This window comes from Staurois parvus, unplaced genomic scaffold, assembly GCF_062004578.1.
Source record: "Staurois parvus isolate SC_StPar_1 unplaced genomic scaffold, SC_StPar_1.0 ptg000851l, whole genome shotgun sequence".
Taxonomy (NCBI): Eukaryota; Metazoa; Chordata; class Amphibia; order Anura; family Ranidae; genus Staurois; species Staurois parvus.
Genome location: NW_028318647.1, coordinates 61800 through 76386, shown reverse-complemented (window position 1 = coordinate 76386; position 14587 = coordinate 61800). Strand labels below are relative to the sequence as shown.

General features: G+C 49.5%; 1 protein-coding gene across 1 annotated transcript in view; it reads right to left on the bottom strand.

The window, feature by feature from the left end:
* Positions 1 to 365: 365 nt before the first annotated feature.
* Positions 366 to 14587, bottom strand: part of PGS1 (phosphatidylglycerophosphate synthase 1) — a 71831-nt gene continuing 57609 nt past the window's right edge. The window contains exon 10 of the mRNA XM_089655582.1: positions 366 to 711. The gene's annotated coding sequence lies outside the window, so the exon portion shown is untranslated. The remainder of the gene's footprint in view (positions 712 to 14587) is intronic.

The following is a 14587-nucleotide window of genomic DNA, read 5'->3' as shown; positions in this document are numbered from 1 at the left end:
TTGTTACAAAGCAGAATTTTAATGGCTGTAGATGAAGTCTTTTGTTTCAAGCGTGGCGCAGTGTAAAGAGCGACGGACCGCGCACAGAAAAGAGCCTTCAGAGCGGCACTCCTGTCAGCGGCGATCCGCCCATGTTTATTAGTAGCGGAGGTTTCCTGCAAACCACATGGCATCCCGCCCAGGCTTACCGCTAATTACCTTCAGCGCGGCGCCATTGTGTGATTGTTTTATTGACTTACATGCATGCCGCTCAGAATGACAGAGGTGTCACCGAGCAGCTCCGAATGACAGAGGTGTCACCGAGCAGCTCCGAATGACAGAGGTGTCACCGAGCAGCTCCGAATGACAGAGGTGTCACCGTGATTGTTTTATTGACTTACATGCATGCCGCTCAGAATGACAGAGGTGTCACCGAGCAGCTCCGAATGACAGAGGTGTCACCGAGCAGCTCCGAATGACAGAGGTGTCACCGAGCAGCTCCGAATGACAGAGGTGTCACCGAGCAGCTCCGAATGACAGAGGTGTCACTGAGCAGGTCGGATAAAAGGTCTTACAGGAGAGTAGGAAGACTTGAAGCAGAAACCTGGAACTCGGACCTCAGATTCCTTCTTCTCCGAGTCTATGGTAAACAACAGACCAATGCGGATCCAGAAGGAGATCAGAAAAAACTTGTTCTTCCGATATACATCCCGCTGTTCAGTAGTGTCCTACCTGGAAGAAAAAAAAATGGCGGCATGGTTAGCAAAGACAAAAAGCTGTTACTCAGACAGGCCTGGTTTGCTGAGAAAATAGTGGCAGGAACTCAATCACGACACCCTGACCTCTGCCTGCACCCCCCTCCCCCCTGCATCAAATAGTGGGTGTGGTCAAATTTCACCAACTAGTGGGAGGGTTTTAAAAGGAGCAATAAATACCAGGAATAGAGTGTGCAGCGGTCAGGGGCGCGCTACGTACAGAGTGCAGGGGTCAGGGGCGCGCTACGTACAGAGTGCAGGGGTCAGGGGCGCGCTACGTACAGAGTGCAGGGGTCAGGGGCGCGTTACTTACAGAGTGCAGGGGTCAGGGGCGCGTTACTTACAGAGTGCAGGGGTCAGGGGCGCGTTACTTACAGAGTGCAGGGGTCAGGGGCGCGCTACGTACAGAGTGCAGGGGTCAGGGGCGCGCTACGTACAGAGTGCAGGGGTCAGGGGCGCGCTACGTACAGAGTGCAGGGGTCAGGGGCGCGCTACGTACAGAGTGCAGGGGTCAGGGGCGCGTTACTTACAGAGTGCAGGGGTCAGGGGCGCGCTACGTACAGAGTGCAGGGGTCAGGGGCGCGCTACGTACAGAGTGCAGAGGTCAGGGGCGCGCTACGTACAGAGTGCAGAGGTCAGGGGCGCGCTACATACAGAGTGCAGAGGTCAGGGGCGCGCTACATACAGAGTGCAGAGGTCAGGGGCGCGCTACATACAGAGTGCAGAGGTCAGGGGCCCGCTACATACAGAGTGCAGAGGTCAGGGGCGCGCTACATACAGAGTGCAGAGGTCAGGGGCGCGCTACATACAGAGTGCAGAGGTCAGGGGCGCGCTACATACAGAGTGCAGAGGTCAGGGGCGCGCTACATACAGAGTGCAGAGGTCAGGGGCGCGCTACATACAGAGTGCAGAGGTCAGGGGCGCGCTACATACAGAGTGCAGAGGTCAGGGGCGCGCTACATACAGAGTGCAGAGGTCAGGGGCGCGCTACATACAGAGTGCAGAGGTCAGGGGCGCGCTACATACAGAGTGCAGAGGTCAGGGGCGCGCTACATACAGAGTGCAGAGGTCAGGGGCGCGCTACATACAGAGTGCAGAGGTCAGGGGCGCGCTACACAGAAAGTGCAGAGTTTATCCACCTTCTACAGACGCCTACCTCTACATCCCCCATCTACATGTCACTTTCACACCTCTTCAGCTTTGACCTCTGCATGCAACCCCCCTCCACTGTCCTACCCCCCCCCAAAAGCTCCCCGCACACTGTAGGTGGCTCCACCTCTCTTACTTGCAGGGAGATCATCCAGTGAGGGTGTCAGCCTCTGCACTGCCCCCTGGGCACCTGCACCTCCCTTGTCCCCATCCCGCACTCAGTGGGAGACACTCAGGAGATCAGATCGGTGGGGGCCGCTATACGAAAACCCTTTTTTTTGTGTGTTTTGGATAGAGTATGGATTAGGACACCGGTCAGGTTTTTATTGCGGTCTGTGTCCCCATTAGGCAGATTCCCCCCTCTATCTGTCCTGCTTACCATTATTACTGAAAGTGAACAAAAAAAAATCCTAAATTTTGGGTTATCCCCAGAAAAGTAATAGAGGGAAAATCTTCCAATGGGGACACTAGTTCTGGTCACCTGGAGGTCACCAAGAACTTCCTTAAATAGAAAGTGAGGGAAATCCCTTCAAATTAGTCTATGGGACAGGGTCATCACAGAGGACAAGGGGGCGCTCTTTATGTCTGGAGTAAAAGAAATGTCATCTCCAAACAGGGAAAGGTTTCTTCACAGTAAGAGCTGTGAGAATGTGGAATAGACTCCCTCCAGAGTTGGTTGTGACCAGCTCAGTGGATTGCTGTAGGAAAGTCCTGGATTCTTTCTTGGATACACAGAATATAACTGGATATAATATTTATAGGGAAAGTTGATCCAGGGAATATCCAATCCTCTCGGGGGATCAGGAAGGAATTTTTTCCCTGCAGGAGCAAATTGGATCGTGCTTTGCTGGGTTTTTTTGCCTTCCTCTGGATCAACTGTGGGTGTAGGATTAGAACTTTATTTTTTAACCACTTGCCATCTGGCCCGTTTATAAATGGCCAGACGGTGGCAGTGCAGGGGCGGGTTGCAGTTCATAAATGGCACTCGCACTTTCAAATTGTGCGCACTCCCTGGGAGTGCGCAGCACCGCGATCTGGTGCCCACTGTGTCCTCCGGACACAGTGGAACACTGATTGTTGGACAGGACCTCTGTGTGAGGTCCCGATCATGTGATCACTGATTGGCCAATCAGTGATCGCATGACCAGTAGTAAGCAAGATGTCACCTCTGACATCATTGCTTACTATGTGTGAAATCTGTGAATGATCACAGAGATCACATGGTACAGGGCTATTCACAACAGCCTTGTACCATGTGACAAGCTGTGACCAATCTCACACAGTATTTCGCAATGGCTGCAAGAATGCATCCAGAGAGAAGAAATGATTACTTTTACAGCCTTTACAGCAATCAATGTAAAAAAAAAAAAAAATTTCATCACCCCCCACAAGTAGTCACTATGGTGACACTACTGCTAGGGTGACAGTATGTAAAAAAAATAAATAAATAAAATGAAAATGTAAAAAAAAAAATTTTTTAAATTATAATTTTTGGTTATAAACTAATTTGTTTTTTTTTTTTTACCAAAAAGATAACTGAATAAATTTTGGCCAAGATTTATGATGAAATATTATTTGCAAAATTTTATAAGAAAAACAATTTTTTTCAAAATTTTTGGACTTTTTCATTTATATAGGAAAAAAAAAATAAAAATCCCAGTGCTGTAAATACCACCAAAATAAAGTTTTATCTGTCTCAAAAAAATGCTAAAAAATTCATATGGGTACAGTGTTGCATGACCGCGCAATTGTCATTCATAGTGTGATAGCGCTGAAAGCTGAAAATTGGCCTGGACTGGAAGGGGGGGGGGGAAAGGCGTCCGGACTGGAAGGGGGGGGGGGAAAGCGTCCGGACTGGAAGGGGGGGGGGAAAGCGTCCGGACTGGAAGGGGGGGGGGAAAGCGTCCGGACTGGAAGGGGGGGGGGGGAAAGCGTCCGGACTGGAAGGGGGGGGAAAGCGTCCGGACTGGAAGGGGGGGGGGGGGGAAGCGTCCGGACTGGAAGGGGGGGAAAAGCGTCCGGACTGGAAGGGGGGGGAAAGCGTCCGGACTGGAAGGGGGGGGAAAGCGTCCGGACTGGAAGGGGGGGGAAAGCGTCCGGACTGGAAGGGGGGGGAAAGCGTCCGGACTGGAAGGGGGGGGAAAGCGTCCGGACTGGAAGGGGGGGGAAAGCGTCCGGACTGGAAGGGGGGGGAAAGCGTCCGGACTGGAAGGCGGGGAAAGCGTCCGGACGGGAAGGCGGGGAAAGCGTCCGGACGGGAAGGCGGGGAAAGCGTCCGGACTGGAAGGCGGGGAAAGCGTCCGGACTGGAAGGCGGGGAAAGCGTCCGGACTGGAAGGCGGGGAAAGCGTCCGGACTGGAAGGCGGGGAAAGCGTCCGGACTGGAAGGCGGGGAAAGCGTCCGGACTGGAAGGCGGGGAAAGCGTCCGGACTGGAAGTAGTTAAATGGTAGAACTGGATGGACTTTTGTCTTTTTTCAGCCAGACTAACTATGAAGTGAAGGGAAACCTCCCCAATGGGACAAAGATGGTGGAAAACATCTGACAGGGGTTACAACCTTCCCTTACTCCATCCAAAAATGTAAAAAAAAAAAAAAAGTTTTGCCTATAGTTCCACTTTAATGAAAGGTTTAGAATGCTACAGATCTGAAATGACAATGTAATATTTTAGGGATTAGGGTTCCATCTACTTTAGATGTTCCCAGCGCTGATATCCCCGCATTGGAAACACTCGTCATCGTCTGGTCCCGCGTGACAGAAGGTTGATGTTCCAGGACCTGAAGACAGATCTCTACTGCTGAACTTTTGCCGCTGATCCAGAAAAAGACAAAATACAATTAAAAAAAAACCCTCCGTGAGTTCCCCGCCAAGCGCCAGAGGACAGAATTCCTCCGTGATCCATTCAGAGACATATTAATTCCTGGATTAATCCCCTGCTGGTCAATCTGTCTATTCATAGCCGGAGACATCACTGCAAGCGGGAAAGACATCCATATTTAAGTCATCGGCCATCGCTGGCAGACAGGAGACACCAACACTATCTGCAGGCCGCCGAGGTTTGCTCTATTTTAAGGACGTAAACATTTCTGGAGTCCACAACCCGTATCAGGAAAAAGAAACATTAACGACGGTTATATAAGAGCATCACTTACAGCTACTGGCGCCATATGCCTCTAACAGTCCTACTCATGTGGATGAATAGTGAATGCGGGGTCCGGGGACACCGGATACAGCGAATGCGGGGTCCGGGGACACCGGATACAGCGAATGCGGGGTCCGGGGACACCGGATACAGCGAATGCGGGGTCCGGGGACACCGGACACAGCGAATGCGGGGTCCGGGGACACCGGATACAGCGAATGCGGGGTCCGGGGACACCGGATACAGCGAATGCGGGGTCCGGGGACACCGGATACAGCGAATGCGGGGTCCGGGGACACCGGATACAGCGAATGCGGGGTCCGGGGAGAGCGGATACAGCGAATGCGGGGTCCGGGGAGAGCGGATACAGCGAATGCGGGGTCCGGGGAGAGCGGATGTAGCGAATGCGGGGTCCGGGGAGAGCGGATGTAGCGAATGCGGGGTCCGGGGAGAGCGGATGTAGCGAATGCGGGGTCCGGGGAGAGCGGATGTAGCGAATGCGGGGTCCGGGGAGAGCGGATGTAGCGAATGCGGGGTCCGGGGAGAGCGGATGTAGCGAATGCGGGGTCCGGGGAGAGCGGATGTAGCGAATGCGGGGTCCGGGGAGAGCGGATGTAGCGAATGCGGGGTCCGGGGAGAGCGGATGTAGCGAATGCGGGGTCCGGGGAGAGCGGATGTAGCGAATGCGGGGTCCGGGGAGAGCGGATGTAGCGAATGCGGGGTCCGGGGAGAGCGGATGTAGCGAATGCGGGGTCCTGGGAGAGCGGATGTAGCGAATGCGGGGTCCGGGGAGAGCGGATGTAGCGAATGCGGGGTCCGGGGAGAGCGGATGTAGCGAATGCGGGGTCCGGGGAGAGCGGATGTAGCGAATGCGGGGTCCGGGGAGAGCGGATGTAGCGAATGCGGGGTCCGGGGAGAGCGGATGTAGCGAATGCGGGGTCCGGGGAGAGCGGATGTAGCGAATGCGGGGTCCGGGGAGAGCGGATGTAGCGAATGCGGGGTCCGGGGAGAGCGGATGTAGCGAATGCGGGGTCCGGGGAGAGCGGATGTAGCGAATGCGGGGTCCGGGGAGAGCGGATGTAGCGAATGCGGGGTCCGGGGAGAGCGGATACAGCGAATGGAGGGTCCGGGGAGAGCGGATACAGCGAATGCGGGGTCCGGGGAGAGCGGATCCAGCGAATGCGGGGTCCGGGGAGAGCGGATACAGCGAATGCGGGGTCCGGGGAGAGCGGATACAGCGAATGCGGGGTCCGGGGAGAGCGGATACAGCGAATGCGGGGTCCGGGGAGAGCGGATACAGCGAATGCGGGGTCCGGGGAGAGCGGATGTAGCGAATGCGGGGTCCGGGGTGAGCGGATGTAGCGAATGCGGGGTCCGGGGAGAGCGGATGTAGCGAATGCGGGGTCCGGGGAGAGCGGATGTAGCGAATGCGGGGTCCGGGGAGAGCGGATGTAGCGAATGCGGGGTCCGGGGAGAGCGGATGTAGCGAATGCGGGGTCCGGGGAGAGCGGATGTAGCGAATGCGGGGTCCGGGGAGAGCGGATACAGCGAATGGAGGGTCCGGGGAGAGCGGATACAGCGAATGCGGGGTCCGGGGAGAGCGGATACAGCGAATGCGGGGTCCGGGGAGAGCGGATACAGCGAATGGAGGGTCCGGGGAGAGCGGATACAGCGAATGCGGGGTCCGGGGAGAGCGGATACAGCGAATGGAGGGTCCGGGGAGAGCGGATACAGTGAATGCGGGGTCCGGGGAGAGCGGATACAGTGATTGCTGGGTCCGGGGAGAGCGGATACAGTGAATGGAGGGTCCGGGGAGAGCGGATACAGTGAATGCAGGGTCCGGGGAGAGCGGATACAGCGAATGCAGGGTCCGGGGAGAGCGGATGTAGCGAATGCAGGGTTTGGGGAGAGAGGATACAGCGAATGCGGGGTCCGGGGAGAGCGGATACAGCGAATGCGGGGTCCGGGGAGAGCGGATACAGCGAATGGAGGGTCCGGGGAGAGCGGATACAGCGAATGCGGGGTCCGGGGAGAGCGGATACAGTGATTGCTGGGTCCGGGGAGAGCGGATACAGTGAATGGAGGGTCCGGGGAGAGCGGATACAGTGAATGCAGGGTCCGGGGAGAGCGGATACAGCGAATGCAGGGTCCGGGGAGAGCGGATACAGCGAATGTGGGGTTTGGGGAGAGAGGATACAGCGAATGCGGGGTCCGGGGAGAGCGGATACAGCGAATGCGGGGTCCGGGGAGAGCGGATACAGCGAATGCGGGGTCCGGGGAGAGCGGATACAGCGAATGGAGGGTCCGGGGAGAGCGGATACAGTGAATGCAGGGTCCTTTGTTCAGTAACACTTTAAAGGATTCAGATCAAGCAAATTTTAATATTACACAAAGATAACCTGAGTAAATACAAAATGCAGTTGTTAAATGATTTAATTTAGGGAAAAAAAAGCTGTTCAAACCTGCCTGGCCCTGTGTGAAAAAGTAATTGCCCCCTTGCTAAACGAAGGAACTGTGATTAACCATATTTTCTGGAAAGCGGAGTTAATTTTCACTTGCCACACCCAGGCCTGATTACTGCCAGACCTGCTGAATCAAGAAATTTCTTCTAAGTGAAGCAGGCTAAAAGATCTCAAATAGCAACACATCATGTGGTGACCCAAACTAATTCAAGAACAGATAATAAAGTAATTGACATGCATCAGTCTGGAACAAGGTTTCAAAGTCATTTCTAAGGCGTTGGGACTCCAGCGAATCACGGTGAGAGCGGTTATTCACAAATGGAAAAAACTTGAAACAGTGGTGACTCTTCCCTGGAATGGCACAAATGTGAGGGGTGGACTCACTGCTGGGAGATACTGTATATATATATTATTATTATACAGGATTTATGGCGCCAACAGTTTGCTCAGCGCTTTACAATATAACGGGAGACAATACAGTTCAATACAAGAGGGTTTGGAGGGCCCTGTTCCTGGGAGCTTACAGTCTATAGAGATATATATATACTATTATATATATACACACACACACATTATATATATATACAGTGGGGATGGAAAGTTTGGGCACCCCAGCTAAAAATGTGTATTAATGTGCATAAAGAAGCCAAGGAAAGATGGAAAAATCTCCAAAAGGCCTCAAATTACAGATTAGACATTCTTATAATATGTCAACAAAAGTTAGATTTTATTTCCATCATTTACACTTTCAAAATAACAGAAAACAAAAAAATGGCGTCTGAAAAAGTTTGGGCCCCCTGCAGAGTTAATATCTTGTACTGCCCCCTTTGGCAAGTATCACGGCTTGTAAACGCTTTTTGTAGCCAGCCAAGAGTCTTTCAATTCTTGTTTGAGGTATCTTTGCCCATTCTTCCTTACAAAAGTCTTCCAGTTCTTTGAGATTTCTGGGCTGTCTGTCACGCACGGCTCTTTTAAGATCTATCCATAGATTTTCAATTATGTTGAGGTCAGGAGATTGTGAAGGCCATGGCAAAACCTTCAGTTTACGCCTCTTGATGTAATCCCCCGTGGATTTCGAGGTGTGTTTAGGATCATTATCCATTTGTAGAAGCCATCCTCTCTTTAACTTCAGTTTTTTCACAGATGGCATCAAATTACCATCCAAAATTTGCTGAAATTTTATTGAATCCATTTTTCCTTCTACTCGTGAGATGTTCCCTGTGCCACTGGCTGCAACACAACCCCAAAGCATGATTGATCCAACCCCATGCTTAACAGTTGGAAAGAGGTTCTTTTCATTAAATTCTGTGCCCCTTCTTCTCCAAACGTACCTTTGCTCATTCCGGCTAAAAAGTTCCATTTTAACCTCATCGGTCCACAGAACTTGTTTGCAAATGAACATATAGACAAGCCTGATGCATTTTGGAAAGTTCAAACGATGATTTTTGTGGTGAGGACGTAGAAGAGGTTTTCTTCTGATGACTCTTCCATGAAGACCATATTTGTACAAGTATCTCTTTATAGTGGAATAGTGACCACAACTCCAGTGTCTGCCAGATCTTTCTGGAGGGATCGTGCAGTCAAACGTGGGTTTTGAATTGTTTTTCTTACAATCCTGCGAGCTGTTCTGTCTGATATTTTTCTTGGTCTTCCAGATGTTGCTTTAACTTCCACTGTTCCTGATGACTGCCATTTCTTAATTACATTCCGAACAGAGGATACTGACATCTGAAAACGCTTTGCTATCTTCTTATAGCCTTCTCCAGCTTTGTGAGCGTCAAATATTTTCAGTTTCAGTTTTCTAGACAACTGCTTAGAAGAAGCCATGGTGCTGATTGTTGGGGCAAGGTCAGATGAGTCTGGGCATTTAAAACCTTTGAGATTGACATCACCTGGTCTTCCCAGACGATGATTGAGAACAATCCATGACACTGGCAGGTCTCAGCTTGGCAAAGGGGGCAGTGCATGCTATAAATTCTGCAGGGTACCCAAACTTTTGCAAACGCCATTTTTTGGTTTTCTGTTATTTTGAAAGTGTAAATGATGGAAATAAAATCTAACTTTTGTTGACATATTATAAGAATGTCTAATCTGTAATTTGATGCCTTTTGGAGATTTTTCCATCTTTCCTTGGCTTCTTTATGCACATTAATACAAAATTTTTAGCTGAGGTGCCCAAACTTTCGATCCCCACTGTATATGTATATATATATATATATATATATATATATATATATATATATATATATATATATATATATATATATATACATATACATATATACACACACACACACACACATTTGCTTTCCAATTCTATTGTAGACCGAAAGGGTTAGTTCACAAGGTGAGGGTTCACATATACTTTGGGTTTTAGAAGTCATAAAAAAAGAAAAATAAGAGAAGGAGGAGTTGCTGGTGTTGACTTGGTGTATGTAAGAGCTATAAATACCAGTGACATGTATGTAACAGTGGCCACACCTGTGCAAACAATGTCATAAATGAGACTTCTGTCTGCTGTGCAGCGATTGTTCCTCAGTATGTATGACACCAACTTATGTAACAGCAGCGAGCTCGTATTGTTCTTTTATGAGAAAACTGGACAGGAAGTTAGCCATATACTGGAAAACAACCCCCCTCCCCCCCCCCATATACCTTTTGTCAAGTTCCTGAAATATTTTCGTATCTATATATAAATTCCAGTAAAAGTGTGAAAAGCCGAGTTTACCAAAAGAACATTTAACATCTCTATTTCCACATCCAGCACGTAAAAACTATGTTAGCCAGAGAATTTTTCTTTTTTTTCTCTTTTCACTGCATAGGATGCGGATGCTCAGACTTGCATTGCCGGCTGCTTCTTCTGGTTTTCTTTCCTCCCGTTTCGTGAGCTTCCCCAGTCGCTAAATAAAACGGCGGTAGTTCCAATCTTTGTGTCACACAATATTACATAAAATTTCAGTTAAAAAAAAAAATAAAAAAAAAGTATTTTAGGGCAAGCGCAATAAATTACCCAGATTTTTGGTGAAATATAAAAGATGAGGTTGCGTTGAGTAAACATTTTTTTTTTTAACACAATATACACGGAGATTTGAGTTTTATTTGATGTTTATGTCACAGGGATAACGCACTATGTATAGTTTCTCGGGTTTTTTTGGAGGCACACGTGGATATTGAAGGAGTGATTCCATGGAGGAGGATCAATTGGGGAGTATGAACTCTGATGAATATTTAACCTCTTCACGCCGGCCGAACGCAAATGTGCGTCCTCCCGGCATCTGGGCCTAGACGCCGAGCGGCCGCACATTTGCGTTCTATTAAAAAGGAACATATGTGCTGAGAGTGAGCGCCCTGCGCGCTCCCAGCAAACGTCCGGTACTCACGGAAAGGTCTTGATCTCCTCTTTTGATCGGGACCTTTCCTGATCATGTGACCGTCAATAATAAATGTAATTCAATAATATAATCAAACCAAAAACACTGAAATGTGAAATAGAGCGCCAAGTTCGCACATCGCTGAGCTCAGTCGCAGAATCGTTTTCAGTGTCTGATGAGGAATTTCCCCCACAAATCATCACTCAATTCTGCAAGTGGTTCTGATTTACTATCGCTGTTCTCTAGCCGGTCTAAACCCGCTTTTGACCTAAAGGGACGCTTTTTGGACGCCATGGACGTTTCTCAGTTTCCAGGCAGAAAAAACAGTAAAAATGCAGGCAGGGCGCCGGACAAAGCACTCGGGACAAAATGTACGTGAAATGGTTTGATACAGGAATGTTATACGATGTGATTTTAGTGGATTTACTGAATGTCACTTTTACAATTTTTGAATTTCCCGCCAGTTCTGTCCCCCGTATGTCCCGACGTCGCAGGGAACGGAACCCGGAAGACAGATGCCGACATCGGCAGGAGGAGATGGCCGGGGACGCTGCAGGGGGGACATCGCGGGAGCGCAGGACAAGGTAAGTGCTGGAGGGATTCCTGGAGAAGCGCTGCAGTGTATTCCCGAGTGTAGCTCGGGGGGGTTACCGCTTGTGGTGCTGAAACTTTACACTCGGGAACACCGCCAGGGGGGTTAACCTCCCTGGCGGTATGATTATTTCAGATTTTTGGTGCTGAAAGCGGTACCATTTTTTTGCATGGAAATATGTATTTTTTTTATTGTAGGCTGTAATTCTTAGGAAAAACTCACTGAAATCTGTCCGAACAAGAGTCTAGTAAACATCCCGGGTATGATAAAATTTGAAACACAAAATCATAAATTATAATTTAATAAATAATCATAAAAATAATATAAAAATAATAAAAAATTTAATTCAATAATATAATCAAACCAAAAACACTGAAATGTGAAATAGAGCGCCAAGTTCGCACATCGCTGAGCTCAGTCGCAAAATCGTTTTCAGTGTCTGATGACGAATTTCCCCCACGAATCATTATCACTCAATTCTGCAAGTGGTTCTGATTTACTATCGCTGTTCTCTAGCTGATCTAAACCGCTTTTGACCTAAAGGGACACTTTTTGGACGCCATGGACGTTTCTCAGTTTCCAGGCAGAAAGAACAGACAAAATGCAGGCAGGGCGCAGGACAAAGCACTCGGGACAATATGTATGTGAAATAGGTTGAAACAGCAATGTTTTACTGTGTAAGATTAAAAAAAAAAAAAATGAAATTTTTTAAAATTTTTAAATTTCCCGCCGCCGGCGGCGCCCGTACGTCCCGACGTCACAGGGACAGGACACAGAAGCCGGATGCCGGCATCGGCCGGACGAGATGGCCGGGGACGCTGCAGGGGACACATCGTGGGAGCGCAGGGTAAGGTAAGTGAAGAACACATGCCGGAGCAGTGCCGCATGGTATTCCCGAGTGTAGCTCGGGGTTACCGCTTTTGGTACTGAAATGTTACCCCGAGCTACACTCGGGAATACCGCCAAGGAGGTTAAGATAAGACCATGGGCAAAAAGTGAAAACACAAACCTGTGGCCTAGGAAGGATGCCTGGGTCAGGGTGGACAGCCCATCTGCTCTGATGGAAGTCTGCGTGATGATAGCAATCGCCTGTTAGAACAGGGACCACGTGAACGCGGCGTCCCAGGATGACGTCACCATGATATCAGAGAGACGGAAGAGAAGAACCAACGTGTGGCTGCAAGCCAGAGTGGAGGCCAGTTACCAGGACAACATGTTTCGCGCGTATGCGCCTTTTCAACGTGTAGGGGGCGCCCTCACCCGGAAAAGCGAAATCACGTGTGATTTCACGCACAGCTGCCGCCCTGTAGCAGTATATCTGCTCTGGGGCGACGCTAAAGAGGTCAATGCAGAAACCGCATTAGGGTAAAAAACCTTCTGCCGTAAGAACCCCTTTAACCACTTGCCGTCTGGCCGCTGTATATAAAACGGCCGGATGGTGGCAGTCCAGGGGCGGGTTGCCGTTCATAAACGGAGCCCGCATTTTCAACCTGTAAATGCTCCCTGGGAGCGTGCAGCACCGCGATCCGGTGCCTGCTGTGTTCGGAGGACACAGTGGAACACAGATCGTCGGACAGGACCTCTGTACAAGGTCCCGATCATGTGATCACTGATTGGCCAATCAGTGATCATATGCAGAGTAGTAAGCAAGATGTCACTTCTGACATCATTGCTTACTACGTGTGAAATCTGTGAATGATCACAGAGATCACATGGTACAGGGCCATTCACAGCAGCCTTGTACCATGTGACAAGCTGTGTCCAAACACAGCTCACACAGCATATCTCAATAGCTGCAAGTAATGCAGTCAGAGAGAAGGAGAAATGATTGATTTTACAGCTTTTATGGGTGTAAAAGCAATCAGTGTAAAAAAAAAAAATAAATCTTCATCACTCCCCACAAGTAGTACAGTGTCACCATGGTGACAGCGTACTGCTAGGGTGACAGTAATGTAAATAAAAAAAATAAAATAAAAATATAACCAAAAATTATAAATTTAAAATTTTTTTTTTTTTTTACAAACTAATTTGTTTTTTTTTTACTAAAAAGATAACGGAATACATTCTGGCCAAGATTTATGATGAAATATTATTTGCAAAATTTTATAAGAAAAACACTTTTTCAAAATTTTTGGACTTTTTTCATTTATATAACAAAAAAAATAAAAATCCCAGCAGTGAATAAATACCACCAAATAAAGCTTTATCGGTCTCAAAAAAATGCTAAAAAATTCATATGGGTACAGTGTTGCATGACCACGCAATTTTCATTCAAAGTGTGATAGCGCTGAAAGCTGAAAATTGGCCTGGACTGGAAGGGGGGAGGCGTCCCGACTGGAAGGGGGGGGGGGGGGAGCGTCCGGACTGGAAGGGGGGTGAAAGCGTCCGGACTGGAAGGGGGGTGAAAGCGTCCGGACTGGAAGGGGGGTGAAAGCGTCCGGACTGGAAGGGGGGTGAAAGCGTCCGGACTGGAAGGGGGGTGAAAGCGTCCGGACTGGAAGACTGGAAGGGGGGTGAAAGCGTCCGGACTGGAAGAGGGGGTGAAAGCGTCCGGACTGGAAGGGGGGTGAAAGCGTCCGGACTGGAAGGGGGGGGGGGGTTGCGGGGAGTGTCAGGACTGGAAGGGGGGAGAAGTGTCAGGACTGGAAGGGGGGAGAAGTGTCAGGACTGGAAGGGGGGAGAAGTGTCAGGACTGGAAGGGGCGGAAAGCGTCTGGACTGGAAGGGGGTAACTGCGGTACAGAAAAGTCAGGTCAGGGGCCTGGCTGTACTCCCTCGTCAGGGCTGTGTAAATCTCAGCGATTTGGTGGCAGAAATGTCTTCTATATACAAGTTTCAGCCGTGGGATTAGCCTGGAGCCAACAGTCTGGAAATGGTTCGGTGGTCTTTCCAGAACTAAAACACTGAAAGTACGATGGTGATTTTTCCATGCCGCGCTGCACTGCAGCCAACCTCAGCGAGGCACAATCTGTCCGCCGAAATCATTTGTTTTCCTGTAACTCGCTGAAGAGAAAACCATGTTTATATTTAGCTGTAAGTTTGGAGGGGGCGACTTCAGAATCTCAGAATCGCAGCCTGTGAGAGCCCCAGGAAAAGGGGCCAACTCGTGAAAAAAAAAAAAAAAGGTCTGATTTGCATAA